The sequence below is a fragment of the Papio anubis genome, chromosome 16, assembly GCF_008728515.1.
Source record: "Papio anubis isolate 15944 chromosome 16, Panubis1.0, whole genome shotgun sequence".
NCBI lineage: Eukaryota > Metazoa > Chordata > Mammalia > Primates > Cercopithecidae > Papio > Papio anubis.
In genome coordinates, this window is record NC_044991.1 from 49512194 (window position 1) to 49528794 (window position 16601).

At 37.9% G+C, this 16601-nt stretch overlaps 1 protein-coding gene across 2 annotated transcripts in view; it reads right to left on the reverse strand.

Annotated features, from left to right (window-relative positions):
- PLCB1 (phospholipase C beta 1) overlaps nucleotides 1-16601 on the reverse strand; it is a 738719-nt gene that overhangs the window by 13991 nt on the left and 708127 nt on the right. The gene's annotated exons all lie outside the window — the stretch shown is intronic.

Sequence of the window (16601 nt, forward strand, 5' to 3'; positions counted from 1 at the left end):
TGATTCAGAAGATCTGGCGTGGGGCATGCTACTCTGCATTTCCAACAAGCTCCAAGGTGATGCTGTTGTTGCTGGTCTAAGAACCACACTGTGAACAGCACCACTTCAGACAAAGGTCTTCCAACAATGTTCTCCTTTTGCGCATCCTCTTCCTTCCTCAACAACATTACTTCAGGGTCTAGATGAATATTAAACAATTCTTTTGTAGATCTTGTATCTTCAGACGCTAATGGTCAGATTTAGATTCAAAGTGTTCATTGGAGGCTATTGGGTGAAGGGCAGAATAAGGGTTGCTAAGTGTGCCAGAAAGGAAGGATGGAGGAGTCAAGGACAAGGTAGGCAAAATGCTAAGTAGATCCAAATACTGAATCAATAAAAGAGGAAAGACAGAAGCTAGAGACCATATGATTTACTAAGCACAGTGCCTAACATGAATTTCCTCTTTATACTTTATTTCAAGTCAAAAGCCAAATGCATTCTGACATAGTTCTTAGGTGTGAACTCCTCTATATATGCATATACTCCATGAAACTGCCATAGAGGAAAACTCCTAACATAGTCCACGCTTTCATACCTCCTCTGAGTCCTGAAATATATTTCAAAATTTCTAATCATCTCACAGGTGTCTAGAGATTACTGTAGGAACCTGGAAAAGGAACACTTAACAATTATATAGTCAAACCCTTCATGACTTAGATGTCTCCGAAAACGACTTTAGTAATTATACTCAAATCCTTTCTTTTATTTAGTGAAAATCTGTGGCCCAGAGAAGTTAGTGTCTTTCTCAAGGACATGGCTGGCTAGCAAAACTAGGACCAGGACCCTGTCAGTTCTCTCCCCTGTGGCAGATTGACTGGATTAATGGCTCCTCCTGTATCCAGAGCCTTTGCTTTATTATTCTCAGTTTCTCTTATGAGAGATGTGGAGTCTATTTCTCCATTCCTTGAAGATGATGTGGTCATGTGATGACATTGGTTAATAGGATGTTAGCAGGCATGGTCCATGCAGAGGCTTAAAAAAGCCTTTATTAGCTTTCACTCCTATTCCTATGGCATGCCATGAGAACATGCTTGGACTACTCTAGTAGAAGATTTAACACAAGGAAAAGAGTTGAGTCACCTCAATCATCCCGGTCACATACCCCAAATTATCCTAGATTCATCAACATCCAACTGATACCCAGAGATGTAAGATGGCCAAGATCAGCAGAGACACCTGCCTGACCCGCAAGAAACCACAGAAGGATGAACACGTCCAGCTAAGCTCCGCCATACTCAGCCAAGATCAGCTGAATCCCACAATCTTATGAACTAAATAAATGTTTATTATTGTAAGCCAGTGAAGTTTTGTGTCTGCGATATGGTATTATTATTGCATTTCCCCCATGACTCTCATAATTTCTTTCAAAAGTATGCATTAAATTCTGTGGCCTTGACATGAAATGAGTTGTTTACCATTTTCCAGGAGCAAAATTCTTATTGCTTTATATACATACCCAAGCCACTTACCCTAAAAGCAACTTATACTACAATTTAGGACAATAATTATGCTACTCAGCAGGCCACGTCAGTCCAGCTAATACATGGGTTCTCAGTCTTGAACTTTTTGTGTGAGCACTGGAGTACTTTCTCCTTATAGGGGCCTGTGATTAAGACCTAGAAGTTTTCTATGTTTAGTTAGATGCTTTCTTTTGGAAGACTCAGCTGGGCATAAAAATGATTGTGAATTAGGAAACCAATTTTGATTTTACTAAAATGATAAATAATCAAGATAATAACCCAAAGGCATTTGTCACACAGAAAGTTACTATTATATTTGAAATACCAAAAGATGTTCTAAGTCTTTGAAGATCCTGTGCTCTGGGGTAAGGAAGCTTAAGAGATGTGTTTTATAATCTCGAGAGAGTAAACATTCAGCACATTGTTCATCAAGTCCCATCCATCATGAAGTGAGGAGACTAAAGCCTTCCATCCCAGTGGGTCAGTGCAGAATCAAGATCTGAATACTAAATTCTTGCCTCCTGGCCAGGTGCAGTGGCTCACGTCTGTAATCCCAGCACTTTGGGAGACCGAGGTGGGTGGATCACTTGAGGCCAGGAGTTTGAGACCAGCCTGGCCAACGTGGTGAAATCCCACCTCTACTAAAAATAAATTTTAAAAAAATTAGCTGCGTGTGATGGCCGGCGCCTGCAGTCCCAGCTACTGGGAGGCTGAGGCACGAGAATCGCTTGAATCTGGGAGGTGGAGGTTGCAGTGAACCAAGATGGTGCCACTGCACTACAGCCTGGGTGACAGAGTGAGATGCCGTCTCAAAATAAATAAATAAATAAATAAATAAATAAATAAATAAATAAATAAAATTCTTGCCCATCCAGGGTTCCATCCCCACCATTCCAGGCCAAATGTTCACTGTGTAAAAACAGGATGTGTGAAGCTCTCAGGAACCTGATATTCTTGTGTGTTGAGGGAAAAATAACAAAACATTCCAATGTATTTTCCTTTCATGTTTAGGATTTCAAAGTTGCTTTCACAAAATAATCAGGAATTGTCTTTTATCGAAAAGTGATGCTGAAGATGGGTCCCGTGGCCAGGGTCTTACTGACCTGCTGTCCTCTAAACAATACAGTACGGTTTTATGGAAAGCAACAAGAACCCTCAACCAGCTGCAATTAGCCCAGCACATTTCCAAATCATCACGGGTTTTTCTTTGTGTCTGTCATACTTGGAAAATCCTGGTGTTTCACTCCCTCTGTGTTATTCTTAGTTTAAGAAATGTTTATTTGATCAGCTAGTTGTTTTTCTGTTTTCCATTAAGTACAGTCTAATTTAATCAGAATAGTTCTGTAAAGAATCAGATACCATAAAAAAGGACAAGCAAATGGAAAACTGGAATAAGGAAAAATCATAGATTAAAAGAAAAAGAAAAAAAAATCTCTCAGATTATAACCAACCTAGTAAATTGCTAATAAGGAAATATAGAACCATAAAATAATTATTTACTATAGTAATAGTAACATTAAAATTAACGGAGTGCTTCTTGTGTGGCAGGCACTGTTCCCAGGACCTTACATGTATCGTTAATACATGTACATTAATTTCAGAGTCTCTGAACTCAAATATATACGGGGCTCAAGAAACACAGATCTGTGAGTGAGATCTGGTATAAGGCAATTGAGAAGTAGTGGAATCTGTAGCCAAGTGGAATTGTATTTCTTGTATAAAACACTCAAATTCAGCAATTTTAACATATTCCAAGAGTCCAATAAAAGGCCCAACTGAGTCAAGTCACTACTTTGTGGCTTCGGATTTAGCCGCACATGAGGAGCAAGTGCATGCCAGCCTACTCCAGAGAGGCTAAGAAAGACACCACCAGAAGAATCCCATTCTCTTAACCACACAAACCCTGAAAAAAATCAATAAAAGGCCTCTGGGCAATTGAGATAAAAGGCCATTCAAAGGCTAATTATTTTTAGATGAAGGATGTATTTCTTTTCAATCAGGTGGAATGCCACCAACAGGAAAGAACTGAACATACATTATGAATTCAATTCTTACACTGAGTCACATTAGAAGCAAGGTCAGTAGTGCAGATGGTGCAAGCAACCATCTCAGAGAACCTGAAGTCCCATGAAGCAGCGTCCTCAGGAAGTCTCGGATCTCCAAAGACTTTTTCCTGTGGGGGTCCTGCCCTTGTGTGGGCCTCAGCTCAGATCAGTTTCCTCATCGGTGCATGCCTTTATGCTAACTCCTTTTCAGATTAACCAAGGATTAGTAATTACCCAACTTGAGCCCTAGCTACAACCACTTTCTCGACTCAAAGCCTGTGCATGGCATTTACAAAACAAGTGACAGGCTGTATCAAATGTCCTAGAATGAACTCAGCTATGTCCCTGGAGAACATCCTTCTCCCGATCACCTAAAATTAGTTTTGGTTTTTCTTTTTCTTTTTATAAATGTATATTTCAAGAGTGGTTAGCCGTCCTAGGGTTTTATCAGGATAATTGATTTTGATGCTTAAGGGAGTATGTCCTAATTACATAGTCCCTCCTTCTAAATATGATGTTTATGTCTCCTGCTTAAATTGCTGTGGTTTTAGGGTATTTACAATTTTTTCTGAAAGGAAACTAGGCATTTGTTTCTTGGCCTCACAGGCATTTTGAGAAGCTTGATTGTTGTGCTTGAATTCTCCACCCAAGGTGAAGCTGAAAATGATGATGGGATTTCTCAGCGACAGCAAACTGAGGCAGGGCCAGATCAAAAGACAAATGAGCGACAAGGGCTGGGTGGTTACAGACAGCAGACACCCATTCTTCTAACTAGATTACTACCACATGAAAGTGTACGCCCAAGGTGCCACGTCTGATTTTTCAAAAGAATCCAGAAATCTGGATTTTGTGTTAAACCTTCTAATTTGTCAGTGTTACCTTAAGTTAGAAATTTACAAAACACCACGCAGATCGATTTGCAACTTCTGTAGTATTTGGGTAATGTATTCCATCTGTCTGTCTTTGGACTTGATAGATAACCACCTGAAAGTCTGCTGGGGCTTCCCCATTCAGGGACTGGCCTCTATCCTTTTCTTTGTTGCACTAGAGGAGACTTAACCACATTGCGCTGGTGTCTCAAGTCTTTAACAAGGCGACTATCATATCCCCAGGTAAATTTTTGATCCTATTCTTGAATAAAAGGCATCTGCTAGAGAATATTGGACATCTCCCTCTTTTCCCTTGTCCTTATTCGTCATGTAAGTGTGGTGATGTAACTGTGCGAAACACACCGGGTTTGGAAAGAAAAGTCAGACAAGCTGAATAGCAAGTTGTTTTTATAGAAATCCTCTTTTGCAAGTCTTCTAGCCCAGATCCTTTTGTTAATGGATCCATTTCTCGAAGAGGTCTACAGAGGTGACTTGGAATACAAAGTCATCACTTTACTGATTTTATCTTTAGGGTCTTTGTGAGTAGCAGTCAATTTAGAATAATTCTACATTTAGCAGATTTGGATTCCAGTATTTTGGTCTACATTGCAGAAAATAACTCGGTATCCTCAAAATTTGCATGCACCTGTCCATGGTGTCTGCTGTGCCTGGGTGCAGCTGCCAAATCCAGAGGTGATGTTTACAAGTCCTCCCTACCACTTTTTCACCCAGGCATGGCCATTTGAAAAATTCTTGCCAAAGAGAAGTTAGGGCAGGGCATTTTGGAGACATATGGGGAATCTCTACTATTTCTTTCCCTTTTCCAGCAAGATCCTAGGGATGATGGAGCCCCATTCTGAAAGGAACCTGGTTCCCTGAATTGCCATGATGAGATAAACTGTTCATCAACTGGAAACACATTGGATTGTTGTACAAAAAAGAAATAAAATTCTATTATATGAAGCCATTGATATTTTGATATTGTTTGTCACAGCAGCTAGTATTATGCTAACCAATACATTCTCACATACATATTTTGTGTTGCATGATTTATCTTGAGGTCAGGGGAATGATGAATATACATGCAGATATGAGTGTTTCTCTTATTTATGATTAATCTTTATTAGCCAATTTTTATGCCATAAAGATGGCCTCTTAAATTTCTGGGGGCCTTTTTGGTTATTCTGAAGTTTAAGTGGAATTAGAGAATCATCCTAACAATAAATCTTGAGTACTTTATAACTACCTTATAACTATGAGAAAGAAAGAGCTAGTGTTATAAAGCCCAGGGGCACTTTTAGTTTCCATCAATCTCTTTCTCCTTTACAAGGGAAGTGCAAGGATGAAAAAAAAAATCTCCCTTTTCTTCCATTGTTATCACTGGATTAAGGTACATACAGTACCTATGGCCACAGTGAAGTTACTGTTATAAGGACAGGAATGGGTGACTTCAATTTAGTACAATTGCAAATTAGTTTTAAAACACTATTCATTTTTCTTCTGCTTAGATTTAAAACACAGAGCTGGTCTGCTAAATCTTGCTTTCTCCTTCCTTCTTCCCATCAGATAACTATATCCTGGCACATATAATTCTGGTGCTGCTTCCCAAAACTTGGGGTTTTCTTCAGATCACTCAACCCAGGAGATTAAAAGCCATTGTGATGCATCATAAGCATCCTTACTTACACAGGGGTAAATGACATTAGAGAAAGCTACAACTAATCTTACTGTTGACAGGAAAAATCTTCTAGGTTCTAGTTCTAACAAGCCTGTTCTGGTTTTTGGTTGGCATCTCAGCTGTAGAACCATCCTAATTCCAAATCATGAGGACCATACTGCAATACTCAGAATACTGGATTGAATGGCCAATACCACTGACTCATGGCTCATTCTCTATTTACATCTCCTCACTTTTTGTGGCCTTCTCTACCTCACACATTCATTGATTCATTCATTCATGTATCCAAAAATTTAGCGAGTGTACTTCTATAAACCTAGCACTGTCACAGGTGCTAGGCATAGAGACATGAGTGAGACACAACCCTGGCTTCAGGAAGTCCCAAGACTAGTAGGAGACTGTGAAACATAACATAATAAGGTGCTACGCTGAGATGTGTAAAATTCTACGCAATATACATGGTATATTGCAATATACATGGGAAAATTATATGCAACATACAAATGTAACACAAAGGAGGGAGTGACTACCTCTCCTTGGCATCACAGAATAGAAATTACCTAAGACCAGAAGAGCTGGATATTAGTAAATGCCTGTCTTTTTGCACATTTGTCCAGGCGACTGCCACTTAACTTCATCAAAGGCCCACCACATCATTTCCCCCTTTCTCTTTGCACACATCAAATCAAATTTTAAAATAACTAAAAGGGGAAAAATAATAAGAACTCTGAATTGTTTTTTGAAAACTGAAATATTTTGTCTAATTGTATGCCAAGAAGAATAAAACATTCTGAAAGTTGAAGATATCTCTGGATACATCAGTGATCAATAAGAAAAGATAATCATAGGCGTAATTTTTCATAGTGCTGTGTAAAATGCCACTCAGAAACCCTACCAACTTAATCTCTTACCTATGAGTTATTGCTATGAATGACCATCTTTCAATATGTGTTAATAAAAAATGATTCTAAATATAATAGGGTTTTTGACTCTGGATAGAAGATTCCAACTTTGTGTGGTTTGCCTTCTTCAGAAGTAGAAAAAACTTCCTTTGCTTAACTCTTCCAATTAGAAGCAGATTGAAAATCAAGGCCTCTTAACATTTTCTTTGTCCGAAGAATATAATGTACTTCTTTCGGTTATAATGATAAAACACAAAACTGATTAGGGCAGGAGCAAATACAATGTGTGAGGTTATACAGAGCAGAAGCTCTCAAATTGAGGTCTCTGGAACAGCGGCATCAGCTTCATCTGGGATCTTGTTAGAAACACATGTTCTCAGGCTCACCCCAAACTTAGTAAGTCAGAAGCTCTGGGGGTGGGAGCCCAGTCATCTGTGTTTTATTGTCTCCTACCTGATTCTGATGAATCCCAAAGAGTGAGAACCATTGATTTAGAACTTGAAGAAGCCTTGCCGCTGATTCTCATTTATGTGAATTGTAGAGAATCATTCATGTATTTAATGGTTAAGTCTTGCCAAAAAGGTAGTGTCAGATTTGGAAAATATTTTCTAAACCCAAACATACTTGATTATTGTCAGACACAGGTGTGGGTTTAATGCCACTGAAATTTGAATTATGGAGACTATAGCATTATAATCTTGGGGAACTTCTTATCCAGTTTGAAGCTAATGATTGCTAGTGCCCAGTTTAAAGTTCTTTGGCCTAACCATTGTCATGCAGACTGTCTTAATTCAACAGCTTGCTTTCTCTCGCAGGGTGCAAAACTGGTTGAAAGTACCTGTTCAGTTGGTGTATATAGACTCCAGCTCCCTCACCCTTTGCAAGAAATAACTCTAAGGTGCTTAGTCTATGCAGTTTCCCAGGATTTCATGGTGGTACTGATCATCAGTTGCCCCCATTTGTAACTTGTCTGAGAAAAGCCACACCTTTTAATTGTTACCTTCCTTTTCCTGCTTCACTTCTCTACTTCCCTGCTGGTTTCCTGGGATCACTGCTCAGAAACACTACTAGACTCAAATCCTTGTCTCAGGATTTGCTTCTGGGAGAACCCAAATGAAGACCTTAACTTAGTCCTTAGTTTGAATTTATTAGCTGGCATATATTGAGTGGACACATTACAGGGTTTTCTCTTAGTTTTGGATTGATGTGCCCTAGTCTCTGATGCATGTTGACCTTATTTGACTTGCTTATGAAAGGCTTGGGCTGGAGATTTACCATAAATTACCCAATCACTATGTTTAGATTGAAAAAATATCCATTTCTTTCTGAGTCTAAATAGTTCTACCTGGACTTGAAGTGATTACATTCAAGCAGCAATCCAAGTAGGTTTGAATATCTTTTGGTCCCTGACTCTAACCATAGCCAGTTAGATTCCTGGTACATTATATGTGATCACTCAGGTTAAGGTCTATAGACCTAACCTGCTAAGAAGCTATTTCCAAATGGAGAAGAGAAATTGATGTACAGGAGAAAAGATAGGCTGCGAACAAAATGTGCCCAGCACAGTGATGATACACATTCATTTTCCGCTTCATCCAGCAGCATATGGAATAGACGGATAAACTAAAATGCCAGTTGGTCCTGGTGTTTTTGTTACATAACATTTCAAGTGAAAGAACAGGTTGTCAAGAAAAATTATGCTGAAATTTAAATAAATAAATCATGCATGACATAGTGAGTATATTCAAAAGCAGTTTATCCCATCAAAACAAGACTAAATGTATTCTACAAGAGGAAATATATTACTGTGCTGTATTCAGTAGCAGAAATATAAATGGTATCCTTAAGAAAATAGCTTTTGCATTAAAATAATAATCAAATAATAACATAATACCAGTATATTTTTAAAGGAAATACAATTTTAAAGAAAAGTCTTCTGCATTAAAATAAATATCTAATATCCAATTGTCCCAATGTATGTTTTCCATGTTTTCCAATAAGTCAAGTTAATCAAGTTCCAATAAATCAACGTACATTTTCATTGTTTTTCCAATAAATCAATGTTTTCCAGTAAATCAAGTTAATTAAATTGTTTTCATCAGCCTGCCTTTTAAATTTTATTTAAGTTCTAGATTTTTATAGAGATAGGGTTTTGCTACATTGCCCAAGTTGATTTTTTTTTTTTTTTTTTTTTTGAGACGGAGTCTCGCTCTGTCACCAGGTTGGAGTGCAGTGGCGCCATCTCACCTCACTGCAACCTCCACCTCCTGGGTTCAAGCGATTCTCCTGCCTCAGCTTCCCGAGTAGTTGGGACTACAGGCATGCACCACCACACCCAGCTAATTTTTATATTTTTAGTAGAGACAGGGTTTCACCATGTTGGCCAAGATGGTCTCCAACTCCTGACCTGAGATGATCCACCCACCTCAGCCTTCCAAAGCGCTGGGATTACAGTCATGAGCCGTGATACCTGGACTAGCCTGCCTTTTAACCAAATGTTTTGTCTCAAAGAAAATGATCGAACTCATCAACTAATGAATTATCCTTTGTTCTGTCCCAAACATTATAAGTGCATGATTCTTTACTAACATTTCCTGTGCCTTGATCACATATTATTAATACAAACACACAAGTTAAACTTGTTTGCTTTATACAAGTATGTTTGCATTTCCTACTTGGGATACAAATAAAACCAACATTTTTCAAGTAGAAATGCACTCATCAAGACATATAACCTGATTTAAAACATAGCCTTTTAGATTAAAATATAATCAGAAAGAAAACTGGTGATTTGGTTTTCCCTCACCTTTGCTCATCCATTAATTTCTATTCACCTTCTTTTTCCACTAACCTAAAATACGTACATTTATTTAATAAATCAGTAACTAACTTCTTTGGAAAATGTCCAACAGAATAAAATCACAATATTTGTCTGTCAAATCAAACACGGACATAAGGATGGTATTGATTCCTCCAAGAAAGTTATGTCTACCATGATGTCACAGCAGTGAGTTGAAAGTCAAAAAACTGATTGAAACTACTTAGTTTCAAATGAAAACTAGTTTGAAAACTAATTAATGATTGTTCTATCAGTATATGAACTCTTCCCTGTGAGTCCTCTTTAGGCATCAGGGAGATCATAATTCAAGAAACACATGAGAATGCACTGACATTATACTAATTTCTCAAAGAGGAATAGATCTGAAGATGTGTCTCCTGATTCAGCCATCCTGAATCCCTGTGGAGATGAATGGATTACTTTAATTAATCAGTGAAATAACTAGTGAATATTTATTAAGGACCTACTAATGTAAACAAATGGCTCTGTGGTATTTGGTTTGGGGAGTCTTGAATAGTATAAAACTGTTACCTCTTAAAGGTTAGAAACTTAAAACATAATTAGTGAGCCAAGGCAAAGTAAAATAATAACATGAGCTAGTCATATAAGGTGAATTGCCAAATCAGTGATATGTACAGTGTTATGAATTCAGGAACTGTGAATCACTGTGGTAGGACTTGTCTCTGAGTTAATCTATAAAACCAAAGCTTCAAGTTACACCACATGGAAATGAACTTATTGCCAGTGTCTTAAGCACAAAGCTTTTCTTCAGTAGGCCCTTGGGAGCTATTCTGTAATAGTTATCAAATAACAATGACTACTACTATAAATATTTATCGAACATTTAGTATATCCTGGCACTAGGTTAAATGATTGGCATGGATTATCTGCATGGATTACCTCTGTGAAATCTCCCATTATTCGCTGGAATAAATATTATGAGCATTTTATGGTTAAGCAACACAGCTGGTAAATGATAATGTCAGAATTCAAACTCAGTTATTCTGACTCCACAGTCTCCAATTATGTATAATAATCTCTTCTCCTATCAGGCTTTAACAAGAAGCCCACATATTTGTATTCTGTCAATGACTCCCTAGAATGGAAAGTTGGTGGAAGTTTTTATATACAATAAAGAAAGAATAAAGGCAAAATTAATATGTATTATCATGGTAGGTAGAGTGGAGAAAAGTATATTATGTCTTTTTTTTTCCTTCCCTCTCCTACTCCCATTGTGTTTGCCAGGTTTCACCATATTCTAGTAAACATTTATTCAATTGAATAACCCATCACCTTTGACAACATTTAACTTGCTCTAATAGACCCCAAGCTAGAGTCTACCCTGTGGAAAAGACTTCAACAAGAAATACCTGAGCAACATTCCAGAATTAGAAGGAGATTCTTAAAATATTCAGAAAGATTGAAAAAATAGCCAGTTTTCTTGAAACAATAGAAGACTGAAGCAAAAAAACAAATCAAAAGGTTTTCAAAAGCTAACCATGATGCCATCTCTAGAAGGAAAAGTTACTCAATTCACTGTGTGGGAGAGCAGAACTTCAGAAAGCGTTGTTACTCAAAGTGTGGTCCTGGGACCAGTAGTATCACTTCAGGCCCACTCCAGATCTACTGAATCAGAATTTGCATATTAATGAGATCCACAGGTAATTCACATGCACATCACATTTTTGGAAACATGAGTTTAAAGGTAATTGTTATGATTTTCTTAGTGTGGATATGAAGCTGAAAAAGTTTAGGCTGAATTATTTGGAACAATGTTCTATTTGTGAGCAGATGTTATTTATAAATATTCCAGATTTGGTGCTTCTTTATTAATTAAAGTTCTTGAGCCAATCAAGAACAAGTTAACTCTTCCTAAGTGCCGGCCTTAGAAGTAGACGAACCAATTAAGAATCAGTCCCTATTTCCAAAGAAGAAACCTTGAGGAAGAGGGACCAGCAAAGAAGTAGCAGGCCACCATCCTCAGGGCTTCCGAGTTGGAAGTGTGTTGCCCTGTTTCCTTGCCCAGGCGGCAATCTGAGAAATTATCTTTCCCTCCAAACAAGAGGTACGTCAGGAGGCTAAAGAGGAACTATTTGTCCTACTTCCACTACTCGCATTATTTTGTTTCTTTTTTTTTTTTTTTTTTTTTTTGCACACTCAAATTGGCAGAGTTTGAGAACACTACCCTGAGAACAAGAGTTGGGAAAAAGGGAATGGCCTTCTTTGTCTACTGGATCCCTTTTTAAAACAAGATCTTATTTTAAGAGTCTAGCATTAGGGTATGTTCAGTTCATCTGGTCACCTCTAAGTAAATGAGCTAGGAAGACACGTGAGCTGTTTACACTGTTGAAATATTCCTATGACCTTACCTCCCTTTAGGACTCAAAGCTATGAAAACAAGCCATGTGAAGGTCAATGCTGTAGTCCATTGAACCCATCAATGGAAGTGACCCCAGTGGAATCATACAATCTCTGCACACTCACGATGAAGAGAGCCTACATCTTGGAAAAGGTCCAAGACTCCCTCAGGGATCTCACTTGGACTGCTGCAGCCTTATGCCATTTAGATTTGAATGATTTTTGTGTTGTTCTAGCCAGGGCCATCCCTGCCCTATCATTGGAATTTAAACATTTCCGTAACTATACAACATCAGGGTCTGGTGCCAAAAGTAAATGTTCTTTGAAATTATTCTTGCAACTTGTCAGAACGATTTAGATTTCTTGAGTTTGTGATATTTAGATGCTATTACTGAGGACAAGTCCATACCTAAATATTTCATAATGAACACAGGAGCAGCATTACCAAAACTGCTTGTAACGAGAGCAGGCCAAGGGGTGTGTGTGTGTGTGTGTGTGTGTGTGTGTGTAAATGAAATAGTATTGTAGTTTATATTTTGACTGCTAAACCTTTAATCTATTTAGGATCCTGGGGTTAGTTAAGGATTGGCTAAATAGACCTCAAATAAAGCTAACAATACAAATTAAATAAAAATGTAATTCACATACTTAAAATTATGAAACTTACTCAAATAACATTCTCAATAAAGTGAGAAGCAAGTTATAAACTGGGCAAATATTTTCACAACAAACACATCTGACAAAAGAATAGTATTGAGAATACATTGAGAATTGTTATGAAGTAATAAGAGAAGACCAATCACTCAATTGAAAAAAATAACCAAAAGATACAAAGAGGTATTTTGCTTAAGAAGGAACACGTGGCTAAAAGCAAAAAAGAAAGAAAAAAAAAAAACTAAATAGAAGGGATGGTCAGTTTCTTCGTTGATCAGAAAAAGGCAGATCTAAACCACATTGAGATATCATTTCATACTCGCTTAGTAGGAAATATTAGGAAGTCTGACGTTAATATCAACTATTGGCAAGTGTCAGGGTAATAGAGTCTTTCACATATTGCTGAAGGAAGTGTAAAGTGGTACAGGTACTTCAGAAGACAATTTAACATCATCATGTAAAACTGAAGATTCATATCCCCTATGGCCCAGTAATTCCACACTTTGGTATACAACCAAGAAAAATTCTGGTACAGAGTTTGCATACTAGGAGATATGAGATGGCATGTTCACAGCAGATCTGCTTAAAACAGCAATCAACTGGGAATCACTAAATGCCCATTGACAGGAGAATGGATAAGTGCAATACATTCATGGAATACAATGCTATATAGAAGTCAAAATAAACTACAGCAACATTTAACAATATAGATACCTTATACATAGATATACTTTATTTAAATTTTTTTCATTAGTACACAGAGATAAGTTCACATAAGAGAAGTGTGGTAGATTGAGTTTTCAAAAACCCTCCATTCTTCACCCCTCTTTTGCGACTTGGTTTTGTCAATAGGATACGACAAAAGTGATACTGTTCCCATGCTGAGTCATTCTCAAAGGGCCACATGTGCCTCTACTCTTGCTGTTGAAACCTTGCCACCAGCAAGTGAACAAACCTGGGCTTGCCTGTTCACAGATTAGAGACTAAGTGGAAAGATCCAGTCGTTCTAGCAGAGGCCATATTAGACCAGCCTACATCCAAGTGACCCTCAAACATGAAAGAGGGTCCAACCAATATCATCAGCAGAGCTGTCCACCTGACACTCAGCTGACTCTAGACACGTAAGTGAGAACAACTAAGACCAGAAGAACTTCCCAGCTCACCAGCTTGTGGATAATAATAAATGCTTATTGCTTTAGGTCACTGAGTTTTGTGGTCGTATTTGTTATACAGCAATAGCTAACTGATACAACAAATTCATGGACTTAGGATTTTCTTCCACAAAGTGAACACACCCATTTAACCAGCACTCAAATCAATACCAGCACTCCATAAGACCTCTACCTGCCATCCTGTCCCCTACCCGAGATAGCATATTTTCTAACTCTTCATATACACTGAATAATAATGTATACACTTTTTGTGTCTGGCTCTTTTTATTTATTCATTTTTTTGAGACAAAGTCTTGCTCTGTTGTCCAGGCTGGAGTGCAGTGGTGTGATCTTGGCTCACTGCAAACTCCACCTCCCTGGTTGAAGTGATTCTCATGCCTCAGCCTCCCCAGTAGCTAGGAACTACAGGCGTGTGCCCCCACGCCCAGTTAATTTTTGTATTTTTAGTAGAGATAGGGTTTTATCACGTTGGCCAGGCTGGTCTCGAACTCCTGGCCTCAAGAGATTCACCAGCCTCAGCCTCCCAAAGTAAGCAACATATTTTTAAGTGAAAAATTGTAGGCTCCCCAAAATTATATATAGTATAGGTTCAGTATGGTCCTTTAACTTATATTATATTTCAGTATGATACTCCATATGATACCATTTTTATGAAGTTAAAACAACTAAGATTAAAAAATAAAGTGTTATAGGAATACATATGCATGATATATATGCACATGTATATCTAGAACCATGTAAATATAAAAGAACTGGAATATATATATGCACAAGTTTCAGATTCATCATTATCTTAAAGGGTAGAGGGTAGAGAATGAAAGGCCAGGGTACCAGAGGGAGAGAAAGCAGTATTGTAGTTTTTGTGTTGTATAATTATTTCATGGTTGTGTATTATATTAGAAATACACTAATATGGTCTTGCATGGACCAGCGAGAAGGAGGTTGTTTATCCAATTTTCAAAATGTGTGTGTGGAGCTACCTAAATAAAGTAGAACAGAAGGGAAGAAAGGGTTCTAAAAAATAACCAGTCTGTGGCAAATTTTACATTTGAAAAGACCAAAAAGACCGAAGACCACAAAATTTAAGTGACTTGGCCAGAAGTCATTCAGATATTCTTATGACATGAATTTGATATGAAGAAAATACATTGTAAAGGTAGTTTTCCCCTCTTATGGTTTATGCTTGAAGCAGATTCTATTTTCTTATGAATGCTGTGTTCTGATATTTAAAACGTGGTCTAGCATCATTAGGTCTCAATCCAGTCTTAGAACAAAATGTTCCTGCTCTCTCCCATTTGAAGAGTATTCTTTCTTCAGATGAGTTTTCTAAACTTTCCTATTAAACTTGCTGGAATGTGAATGGGGAAATTAGAAAGATCTTCGGTTTTTTGTGTCAGTGAGGTGATTAATCACAGCACATTTCTTAGAACTTGGAGGGAATCCTGGGTCTGGGAGTGCTGGTGACTTGGAATAGGTTCTGCTGCAGCTGGGTGAACTGGCTCTTTGTAGACTTCTCTCTCAAGTTTATCTCAAGAAGGGGATTTGGCCAAAGAGTTAGAATGGAAATAATGGCATTGTTCTCCCATTTTTTATTTCTTACCTAACGGCACAACTCAAAATACACTCAGGTGTTCTTTCATCTTGTGAGATAATCCCCTAGAATTGGTGGGCATGAGTAGGGGGAAGAACCTGCTCCCCCCTGCACCTCTTACCCCATTTCTGAAATGTCTGAATCTTCCTTCCAATCATATGCTCAAGAATATCAAAAAGAGAAAGATTGCCAAATCAATTCTACATTTTGATCACATCCCATTACTAATCAGATGTTTTTGCTACCATCTGCAACAGAGAGAAATTTTAAATTCATCGTGCACACATCATTTAAAATTTCCCCTCTCCCTGTTATGTTATTTAAACTTTTCCTACATATCAATTAGTTTGAAATAATAAGTCTTTAGGCTATCCATTAATTGCTGCACTGTAGACATGATCTGTATTTAAAATTATGCAAAGAAAATTAAGCTGAAGCACGAAGGAGTCTTGGCTAACGGTGAAGGCTTCTTAGCCCTTCAGAGCAAGAACTGAGATAATGAGGACAGGAAATACACAGGAGGCTCCTTGCCGAGTTTGTCGTTCGCCAGCGTGGAGACGTGAAAACAGACTGCTCCAGCTGTGGGCTCTTCCTCGCTTTTCAGTTTTCCTTTTGAATTGTTACTGTATTTGGTCATGCCGAGGCAGAAGAAAATGATTGTCAGCCAAAGGTCCTTTTCTAGTAGAAATTTATTATAAATAGTTTAACAGCAACTTGGCTTCGTAATTAATTTCCCTACTTCTCTCCCCTTGCAGAAAGCAACACATCTCCATTCTGTAATCTTGGTTAAGTTTGTGGCAGGTAGAAGGGGCTGGACTCAGGGAGAGAGAGGAGAGAAATGAGAGGTGTTGGGGCTGGTAGCCTTACTCATTAGTGCCTTGATTTTAGTAAACACCATGGTTTTATTGGAAGAAATATTACTTTTAATGAAGAAGTCACAGAACTCTCTGTTGCCTGTTCAGAACCCCTGAGGCCTGGGAGCTTTGCAAGATTC